Source organism: Elephantulus edwardii, unplaced genomic scaffold (genome assembly GCF_000299155.1).
Source record: "Elephantulus edwardii isolate Elephantulus edwardi_28Jun2011 unplaced genomic scaffold, EleEdw1.0 scaffold00246, whole genome shotgun sequence".
NCBI lineage: Eukaryota > Metazoa > Chordata > Mammalia > Macroscelidea > Macroscelididae > Elephantulus > Elephantulus edwardii.
The window spans coordinates 1,906,470-1,917,509 of NW_006399996.1; the positions used below are offsets into that span (position 1 = coordinate 1,906,470).

The 11,040-nt window shown below is 39.9% G+C and overlaps 2 pseudogenes; one reads left to right on the forward strand and one right to left on the reverse strand.

Annotated features, from left to right (window-relative positions):
* Nucleotides 1–2,892: 2,892 nt before the first annotated feature.
* On the reverse strand, nt 2,893–3,317 carry LOC102851913 (annotated as a pseudogene).
* Nucleotides 3,318–4,279: 962 nt separating this feature from the next.
* LOC102854645 lies at nt 4,280–4,731 on the forward strand (annotated as a pseudogene).
* Nucleotides 4,732–11,040: the final 6,309 nt, after the last annotated feature.

The window sequence follows — 11,040 nt, forward strand, 5'->3', positions numbered from 1 at the left end:
TATATATAATATTCATAATACCAATTCCAGTGATGAGTTCAACTTTGTCAAAAGTTATCAAATTGCATACTTTAATTTTTTTCAAATTGCATACTTTAAATAAGGATAATTTACTGAATGGCAAATGTACCTCAATAATAAAGCTTATTTTTCTCAATCTTTTGATGGAGAAAAAGAAAATTTAAATGTCTCCACTGCACATTTGTAGAGAAGAGAAAAAAAAATCTCACTGTGATTTATTTATTTAATGGAATGGTCGCATAGACGTACAGACATAGAAAATCAAAATCCTAATACTAATATATGAAACATAACTGAATCTCAAAAACATGTTTGTTACTGACATCCAAGCAGATATATGAACACTCATGTTTATTGCGGCTTTGTTCACAATAGCAAGGAGTTGGAAACAACCCAGGTGCCCATCAATAAATGAATGGATAGAGAAGCTGTGGTATATTCACACAATGGAATACTACGCTCCATTGAAAAACAAGGAACTCATGCAATATTATTCAAAATGGGTGAGCCTGGAGGACATTATGCTGAGTTAAATATCTCAGTCGCAAAAGGACAAATATTGCATGGTGCCACTGCTGTAAAATGGGACTGATATCAGGGCTGTGGAACACTGAGAAAAACTGGATAAAATTTGTATACTGCACTGAAACAGATGAGAGAGAGAATAATTTAAAAGTGATATATGATAGGGTATTATGGTTATCATAAGAGTCCACAAGTAAGGTTGCATAGTGGAATGTACTTGGGGCAGTGGGAGAGGTGCAGGGGGATTGTGTACCAGGGAGAGAGTGTTTATTTTACTTTTCAAAGAGAGGAGCGAACTGGGGTGGGGAGGAGGGCTGGGCGGGGATAGAAGTGCAGCAATGAATGAATGGAAATCCAAAATTTCTGTAAATGTTCATTAAAATTATGAAAAAAATTAAAAAACATGTTTGTTGTGTGAAAGAAGTCACACATAAGAGATAAAAAAAAGGTCTGATTCCGTATGTAAGAAATCAAGGTCACAGCAAATCGTGAGCTTGAGAAAGCAGAACAGTAGTTGCCCCTGGTGGATGGGATTGAGTTAAATTGACTTGAAGTTACTTTGAGGGATGATGGAAATATTTTGGATCTCTGTTCTGATGTAGTGAATTGTATTTCTGAATGTGATTTCCCCCATCTTTTCTTTTAAAAAACATAGCTTGAGAGATGTTCTCCCCAAAACCCTGAGTGGTCTTCTCCTATTGCTGGGAAGTGTCCTTGCAGGAACTCTTCTCCCTCTAGTAAGGATGACCACAAGGGACACTAGGGGCTTTGCACACACACAGAGTATTTTTTAAAAGAGGAAAGAAAGTGGGGTGGGTGGGGGGAAAATGTGACAATGAAAAAAATGCAAAAATATTAAAATCTATGAAAGAAAGACAATATGAAGGAATGAATGGATGATCAGACATTGACTGCTGTAGTTGGTGCTAGGGGACAAAAATGGGTGAATGATAAAAAAAGGATATACTTTGTATGTTCACTCAAATCACAATAAAAATTTTTTAAAATAAAAACAAACAAACAAAAAACCCAACCCCAAACCCAAACAAACCCAAGAAAGGAAGACTTGAAGTGACAGGAAGAAGACACCACACCACACTTTCTTTTTTTTTTTTTTAAATTTTTTATTATTTTGTGTGCGTGTACCGTCAAATCAGATCTGACTGGTACAGGAGGATATTGCGCCTCCTTCTCCGGCAGAGCACACCACACTTTCGAAGCAGAAAAACTACTGGGCATCAAAAACCAGGCCAAATGCTGACTGTGGAACAGACCATCAATTACTCATGTTCATCATCAAACTGAACTTCAAGAAAATGAAAACAGTCCTCAAGAATCAAAGTACAACTTTGAGTCTATCCCACCTAAATTTAAAAATCATCTGAAGACGGTTTGAGACATTGCAAGTTAATGGTCAAAAACCAGATGAACTGTGGGATGACAGCAAAGATACCTCAGGGCAGGGATAGTTACCGCTCACGTCATCTGCAAACTCCCTAAAAAACAAAAAATTCTTGTTTTTAGTTTACACTTTCTCTTCGGTTGTTGTTATGTGTTATAGAGTCGCTTATAACTCATGGCGACCCTACGTACAACAGCTCTGAACCCTGCTCTATCTTGAGCCAATCTCATTGTCTCAGAGGGACTTAATCTCATTTTCCAATCACTAAGTCAATTCACCTTATCCAGGGTCTTCCTCTCTTGCACTGTCCGTCTACCCTTCCAAGCATGATGTCCCTCTCCAAGGACTGGCTCTTCCTTGCAACATGTCCAAAGTATGTGAGTCAGAGCTTCAAAATACTTGCCTTCAAAATCAGCCTGGTTTCACTCTCTCTAGGATGAACCTGTTTATTCTTCTAGCGGTCCATAGTATATTCAACACTCTTCTCCAGCACCACAGCTCCAAGGCATCAATTCATTTTCTATCATCCCTAGTCATTGTCCAGCTTCCTGATGCACAGTACATAATTGTGATAAGGATCATTTTAACATCAAATCAGGTTAGATTAAAATTAAGGCTCAATTTCAAGAATTCATCTCTAAATTTCTCTGGGTTCTCAGAGACACTTCTCAGATATTCTTTATATTGACTTAGGTCTGAGATAGAGGATGGGATGTGTATCCTGATAACCTCTTCTTCGTCTTTTTTCTTTTTTTAGCACAAACACATTTATTTACTAACAAAAAGATGATTCTACTTAAACACTTTGAAATAGCTGCATGTAAAATGTTTGCGACAGAAATAAATGAACACAATAGTGGGGGGGGGACCACAAGAAAATGAAGAAGCAGTATGGGGATCTGCTCATTGAACTGAGCTTGTTCATCCTCATAACTAATTCCTTTTCAAAGCAAAGATGGAATTTTTATTCTACTTTTTTCATAGATCCAAGAGCAGGTGGCATTGTTCATAACACATTCCACCACTAATTTCCCATCTTCCAACTTTTTGGTTATTGTGCTTTTCTTCCCATCCCACTCCTGGCGCTGAACCAAGACATCGTCGGTAAAGTTGCAGATGCTCAGTTTTTCTACCATCAGCTGTAGTTTCTTCAAATTTTTCTCCCAGGTTACAGGAGAATTGTGTTGTTTTCAAGGTGCTTTCGGTTTTCACAGTGAGGGCTTTGAGATCAGAAGTGATGATACAATCTGGCTTGGCCATTGCATCCATTTTCAACAGAGCCATTCCCACTCCGAGTTCCTCCATGTACTTGTCAAAGCCTTTGCTGTCTACCATGTGCCATTCCTACCAGCTGCTGAACGGTGGCCATGGTGGGCGCTGAACGGCGAGCGTGCAGAGGAGGCAGACGAGGGTCAGGTGCAGCACAGCATGCTGACAACCTCTTCTTGTCTGTTGGAGACATCCCTGTGCCCCTCAAGGGTTCAAGGCTGTTGGCTGAGTGTTGCTAGATCCCTGAGGAGTACAGCTTCCTTCCTGATCCTAACCTCACTGGTGATGGGGGTAGGTATGTTAGGCTGCTTGGGGTTTTGTCTGTTCATCTGAGGTCAGGCAGGAGCCCTGGGCTTTGGGATGTAGATTTTTCTAAGATATATTGGTGGGTCCAGATCTTCTGATGCCAGCAGCTCAGAGGGTGGGTTGACCCAAACAAAACAGGGGTTTAGGAAGGAGCATTTGGCTCTGCCCTTCCAAGGGGTCAAGAAAGGGGATCTATTAAAGTGTCTGGAGACTGATATACAAAGACAGCAGGGGCCAGCATAACAGGAGTCTGAGGTTGAATAACAATAAGACACATAAGGGTGGAGAGTTAGTTGATAAGGAAGTTTAGGGAAGTATTATCTACAGAAGACAATTTCTTCTAGGATGGTTGAATGAGAAAGAAGGTGAATAAAGAAACAAAATTCCTTGGCAGTTCTTGGGGGACTCAAATCTTTCACCAAGTTTGGTGGATTTTGAGGGGCTCAAACTCCTGTACCACTAAGTTTGGTGAGTCTTGGGGAACTTGAACTCCCACACTATCAGATCCCATTTTTGTGTATCAAGATGTCTGATCAGAGAGTTCCCAACTGACCAAGTCAGGGTGTCTCAATGCACTTAGGCTCACAGGTCCCTGGGTTTCAACTAATAAATTCCACAATTCAGAATGGCAGAAAAAAGACTTATAAAACTAGAATCAAGATTAGAAGAAAAGGAAATAAAAGCTTTGCTTGGGCTTCCTGGAGACTATGGGTGTAGAAACCAGCCTTGTGGATCAGGAGGGACGAAGCTGTCAGGATGAATGCTGGGGTGGCACACAGTGACGTAAGCCCCAATACCCGAGTGATGGATAGCCAGGGAATATGGCTAGCCTACATCATCTTGGTAGGACTGTTGCATGTGGTACTACTCAGCATCCCCTTCTTCAGCATTCCTGTAGTCTGGACCCTGACCAGTGTCATCCGCAACTTGGCGATATACGTTTTCCTACATACAGTGAAAGGAACACCCTTTGAGACCCCTGACCAAGGAAAAGCTCGGCTGCTGACACATTGGGAACACATTGGGAACAGTTCACTTCTCGGAAGTTCCACAGCATTTCTCCCACTGTACTCTACCTTCTGGCCAGCTTCTACACCAAATATGATGCTACTCACTTCCTCATCAACACAGTGTCACTGCTCACTGTGCTACTTCCTAAGCTGCCTCAGTTCCATGGGGTTCATCTTTTTGGCATCAATAAATATTAAGATATTGGCTGGGGACAGGTCCACAGGCATAGGAAAGATATTTGAACAAAGGACTTCCCTTCTTCATATTATCTATCTTAGAAATTTAAGAATTGCACACCATACCCTTTACCTCATTTCCAAGAAGAGATTGGCAAATGAAGCTCCCTAGGACTAGCCATGCAAGGGAAGGCCAAACCTTATCACGTTCCAGCTATATTTTTCTGTATATCTTACTTAAAATAATAAAGACACTTAAAAAAAGCTTTGCTTGTATGGGAAAAGAAAAATGGTAGTACACACAAGTGTTGGGGAAAAGGGACATCTCAGATTGCATACATTTGTGAAAACAAATTGGTGGAGAAGCTCAGTATCAGCAATTAAAACCAGGCCAGGTGCTGAATGTGGAATTACAGACTATAAACTATTCCTACAAAGTCAAACTGAAGTGAAGAAAATGAAAACAAATCCACAAGAACCAAAATGTGACCTTAAGTCTCTCCTACCTAAATTAAAAACTCTCTCAAAAATAGATTTGGGGCATTGACTCCTAATGACTGAAGACTGGATGAACTATGGGATGGCATCAAGGATAGCCACAAAGAAAGCAAAAGGTCATTACAAAGACAAAAGAGAAAGAAAAGGCCAAAATGGGTGTCAAAAAAGACTCTGAAAATTGCACTATAACATTGAGAATCCAAAACAAAAAAAAGAGATGCCAAAGTAAAAGAGAGGAACAAAATATTTCGAAGGGCAGCTCAAGAAGACAAGGCAAAGTATTCTAATGGAATGTACAAAGAGGTGGAGTTAGAAAATCAAAAGGGAAGAACTTACTCAGCATTTCTCAAGCTAAAAGAACTGAAGAACAAATTCAAGCCTCAAGTTGTAACACTGGAGCTTGCTATGGCAAAATCTTGAACAATCCAGGAAGCATCAAAGGAAGAATAAATACACAGTCACTGTACCAAAAAGAATTGGATGACATGGAACCATTTCAGGAAATAAGACATGATCAAGAGCCAATGGTAATAATGGAAGACGTTCAAGCTACACTTGAACTTGGTTAGTTGTTGGTGTGTGCCACAGAGTCAGAATCAACCCATAGCTGACCTTCCAGCAAGTTTTTAAAGGCAATAATCACACCTTTGAGTTGTAGTGCTGGAGAAGAGTGTTAAATATACCATGGACAGCCAGGAGAACAAACAGGTCTGTCCCAGAGAGGGTGAAACCAAATTTCTCCTTGGAGACAAGGATTTTGAAGCTTTGTCTCACATACTTTTGGCCAGGAGGGACCAGTCCTTTGAGAAGGACATCATGCTTCGAAGGGTGAAGGGACAGTGCAGGACAGATGGATTGACTCAGTCATTGGAGAAATGGCATTAAGTCTGTTGGAGATGATGAGATTGTCTCAGGATAGGGCAAGTTTCAGAACTAATATATATAGGGTTATATAAGTCACAGGTGACTCAATGGCACATAACAAAAACAACAATAATCACACAGGAGAAGATTGCCCATCCTTCTCCCTAGGAGCAGCTGGTGGATTTGAACCACATGTCTTGGGATTGCAGCACAGATTCTTACTACTAGGCCACCAGAGTTCCTGCACTTGAAATGCATTAGCAAAAATATTAAGGCCCAAGAAATTGATAAGAGTTTCAGCAAAAGGATATAACTCCAGACATGGTAATTAGCCTATGCAAAGAAATTTGGAAGACAGTTACCTGGCCAAAAGTCTGGAAGAGATTAATATTTATTCCCATTCTCAAAAGAGATGATCTAACAGAACATTGGAATTATTGAACAATATCATTAATATCATACGCAAGCAAAATCTTGCTGAAGATTATTAAGAAGCAGCTAGACTGTTACAGTTGGATTTAGAAGAGACTGTGGCTCTAGGGATATCATTGCTGATGTCAGATGGATCTTGACTGAAAGAAGAGAATACTAGAAGGATGTCTATCTATGTTTAATAGACTATGCAAAGGTAACTTTGTGGATCACAATAAATTATGACTATATTGAGAAAAACAGGAATCTCAAAACACTTAATTGTGCTCATTTGAAAACTATACATAAGCTAAGATGCTGTCATCCAAACAGAGTAAGTAAACACCACATGGTTTAGAATCAAGAAAGGTGTGTGTCAATGCTGTATCCTTTCTTTATGTTTACTTAATCTGTATGCTAAACAAATCATTCAAGAAGCCAGACTTTATGAAGAAGAACATGGCATCAGGACAGGAGGAAGACTCATCAACAACTTTCTTTAAACAGATGACAAAATCATGCTTGCTGAAAGTGAAGAGGACTTGAAGTGCTTGTTGCAGAAGATCAAGGACTACAGTCTTCAATATGTTTTACATCTAACATTAAAAAAAGCCAAAAGTCATCACTATTGGGCCCATAGACAACTCATGATAGATGAAGAATTAAAGTTTTCCATGATTTCCTCTTTCTTGGATCCACAATTAACACCGTTGGTATTGGCAGTCAAGAAATCAAAAGATGAGTTATATTAGGGAATGTCTGCTTTCAGAGACTTCTCCAGAGTATTAAAGAGCGGTGATGTTAGTTTAAATACTAAGATGCAGGTTGCTCAGGTGGCCTAGTGACAAGAAGCTGTGCTGCAATCCCGAAGGTGCTTGGTTCAAATCCACCAGATGCTCCACTGGAGAAAGAGGAGCAATCTCTTCCTGTACCAGTCGGATCTGATTCACACACAAAAATAATCAAATAAAAAAATAAATTTAAAAAAAAAGGATGGTCTTCTCAACTGCTTGCTTGGATCTGAAAACTGGACAATGAATAGTGATGACAGAATAATCGATGCCTTTTACTTGGGATGTTGGAGAAGAGAACTGAATATCCCATATAGCACCAAAAGATCAGACAAAAACATTTTAGGGAAAAGTGCCACTAGGGTTGTCCTTGGAAGCAAGGATGGCTGGAGCTGCCCCTGTCCAAAGCCTCTGCAATCAGTGGGGTCTTATAGGACCTCCAAGGATTTTCATGAAGGTCTTGCTTGTGTCACCACAATTACCTTATAGGGTTTGTTACTTTTGTCCAAATTGACAAACGTTTTCTTTTTTTTTTCAATTTTTATTATTATTTTTTGTGTGTGTACCATCAAATCAGATCTGATTGGTACAGGATGAGACTGTCCCTCCTTCTCCAGCAGAGCACCTGGGACAAACATTTTCTAGGTAAATTGTAAACACTTATAGTTTGATACTGTTTGTCTAATCCTGAGATGATTTTATAAATACATTTGTTGAGATTATTTTTATTTCAATGGCACATAACAACAAATATATATATATATATATATATATGGAGAGAGAGAGAGTGTGTGTGTTTTGTACCATAGAGTCAGAACAGACCCATAGCTGACCCTCCGGCATGTTTTCAGAAGCAGTTAATGGCACAGGAGGAGATTGTCCATCCTTTTCTAGCATAGTAGCTAGTGGCCTTGAACCGCCTACTTTTGGGATTGCAGTGAAGCTCCTTTCCACTAGGCCACCAGAGCTCCCTGAGATAAATATAGATAGATGATAGATAGATAGATAGATAGATAGATAGATAGATAGATAGATATTGTTTTTTAAATTATATTAAGATTATATATTGCTAAGATATTATATATATATTTGTTGTTGTTGTTAGGTACTATCAAGTTGAGTACAACTCATAGTGACCTATGAACAACAGATCTGAACCCTGTCCAATCCTGTGCCTTTCTCACCATTTCTGACACGTTTGAGCTCATTATCACAGTCATTGTGTCAATCCATCTCGTTAAAGATCTTTCTCTCTTTCACTCACCACCTTTCCAAGCATGGTTTCCCTCTCCAAGGAATAGCCTCTCATAACAACATGTTTAAAGTATGTGATAGAAAACTTTGTTATCATTGCCCCAAAGAAGCACTCTGGCTGTACTTTCTCTAAGACATATATTTTTGTTATTTTGCAGTCCATGGGATATTCAGTATTCTTCTTCAACCCCAAAGCCTAAATGCATCAGTTCTTCTGTCATCCTTATTTGTTGTCCAGGTCTCAGATGCATAGCAAATGATGGAAAAGACCATGGCCTGAATCAGACATACTTTAGTCTTCAAAGTGACATTATTGCTGCTCAGAAATTTGGAAATGTCTCTGAAAGCAGATTTGCTCAGTGCAATATGTCTCCTGATCTCTTGACTGCTGGTACCAAGGGTGTTGATTGTGGATCCCAGTAAGATGAAATCATTGATAATTTCAACCTTTTCTCCATATATAATGATATTGTTTATTGGTCCAGTAGTAAGGATTTTTGTCTTCTTGATGTTGAGATGTAATCTATATTGAAGACTGTAGGGTGTGCTTTAAAGTTTTCCTATGGAGAGAGAGAGATTGAAATCAAGGAAATGACTCTTGCTCTTGTTATTGTTGTTATGTGCTGTCAAGTTGCCTGCGACTCATAGTGACTCTATGTACCACAGCCCTAAACCCTGCCTTATCCTGTGCCAATCTCACTGTCTCTGATACACTTACCCCCATTACTGCAGTCACTGAATCAATCCATCTCAATGAGGATCTTTCTCTCCTGCGCTGTCCCTCCACCCTCCCAAGCATAGTTTCCTCTCCAAGGACAGGTCCCTCCTTGCAACATGTCCAAAGTATGTCAGATGAAGCTTCAGAATCCTTGCCTCCAAGAAGCAGCCTGACTTTACCCTCTCCAGTACAAACATTTTCTTTTTCTTGGCCGTTCATGGTATATTCAATACTCTTCTCCAACACCACAGCTCAAAGGCAATTCTCCGTCTATCATCCCTGGTCATTGTCCAGTTCTCTGATACATAGCAAGTGATTGCAAAGACCATGGCATGTATTCTCCAGACAGACATAGTTGCTCTTCAGCACTTTAGAGAGGTCTCTAACTGCAGACTTTCCCATTGCAATAAGTCTTTTTATTTCCTGGCTGTGGAGCCAAGCAAACTAAAACTATGAACAATCTCAATCTCTTCCCCATCCATTATGACGCTGCCAATCAGCCCAGTGGTGAGAATCTGTTTTTTTGATATTGAGCCTCAATCCATATTGAAGACTGCAGTCCTTGACCCACTGCAGCAAGTGCTTCAAGTCCTCCTCAGTTTCAGCAAGCAGGGTTGTGTCATCTGCATAATGCAGATTGTTGATGAGTCTTCCTCCAATCCTCCTCTTAGAGCCCAGTCTCCCAGATAATCTGTTCTGCATAAAGACTGAAAAATTATGGAGATATCCTTGCTCTTGTAGAACCCTGCAAATCCTGGGTCCATGGGTCAAATGTCACCATAGAGGCTTTTCCTGACTCATGGTGCTTGATTAACTCAAGACTGACAGGTGGGAAGGTAAGATAGTGGCTGTGAGGGCTGACAAATCTCAGATCAGTACATAAGGCAGCAGATTGCTGGATTCAGAGATTGATGACTCTAAGATCAGCAGGTAATATGACAGACTATTGGTTCAAGTCCAAAGAATTGGAGACTGTGTGCAAGATGCAGGATCCTGATCTAGCAAAATGCTACCTAGCTTTGCCAGAGATTACATAGAAATAAATATACACTATGCAGGACATACCTCTAAAAAGAATTCCGCTATACTGGTTCTTAGCTGTTGACCATATTGAGGGTATTGCATTTCACCTTAATTCTCCTGTGTCATATCAAAATTGTTCCTATCAGACCATATCTTGTGAGATACCTACATAATCGCATAACTGACACATCAGTAAATAAATTCCAAATCAGATAATCCAAGCCAAGCAAGCTGAAAGTCTTAACATTACATCTACCAAGAGGAACTGGTCAGTTCTTGGCTGCAGCTGGAGGACCATGCCTCGGAATTGACAAGGAGCTGTGTATATCTGAGGCCAACATCACAGAAGTATTTCAGACAAAAAGAACAAGAAGATAAACAGCAGGAAGCGGAGAGAGAACAAAACAACTCATAAGAGAGTTGTAACGTTGGTCAAGGGCTATAAAGCAGAACAAAGAGAGATGAGAAGGGGCCCCACAGCAGCACTGGGTACAACAGATGGCAGAACCAAAGGAGCTTGTTTCCAGCAGGTCAAGAGGATACTTCTCTTCAGGGGGCTAAGAGGAGGCCTACACAACTGAGAGAACTGACAACTCTCATATAAAATAAGGAAGGCTTTTTTTTTTAAATTTTAGTTTAGTTTGTTTATTTTTCATTTCAATGAACATCTACAGAGATTTTGGAATTCCATTCATTCATTGTTGCACCCTTCTCCCCGCACAAAACCCTCCCCCCCCTTTTGCTCCTCTCCTTGAAAAGCAAAAGAAAAAC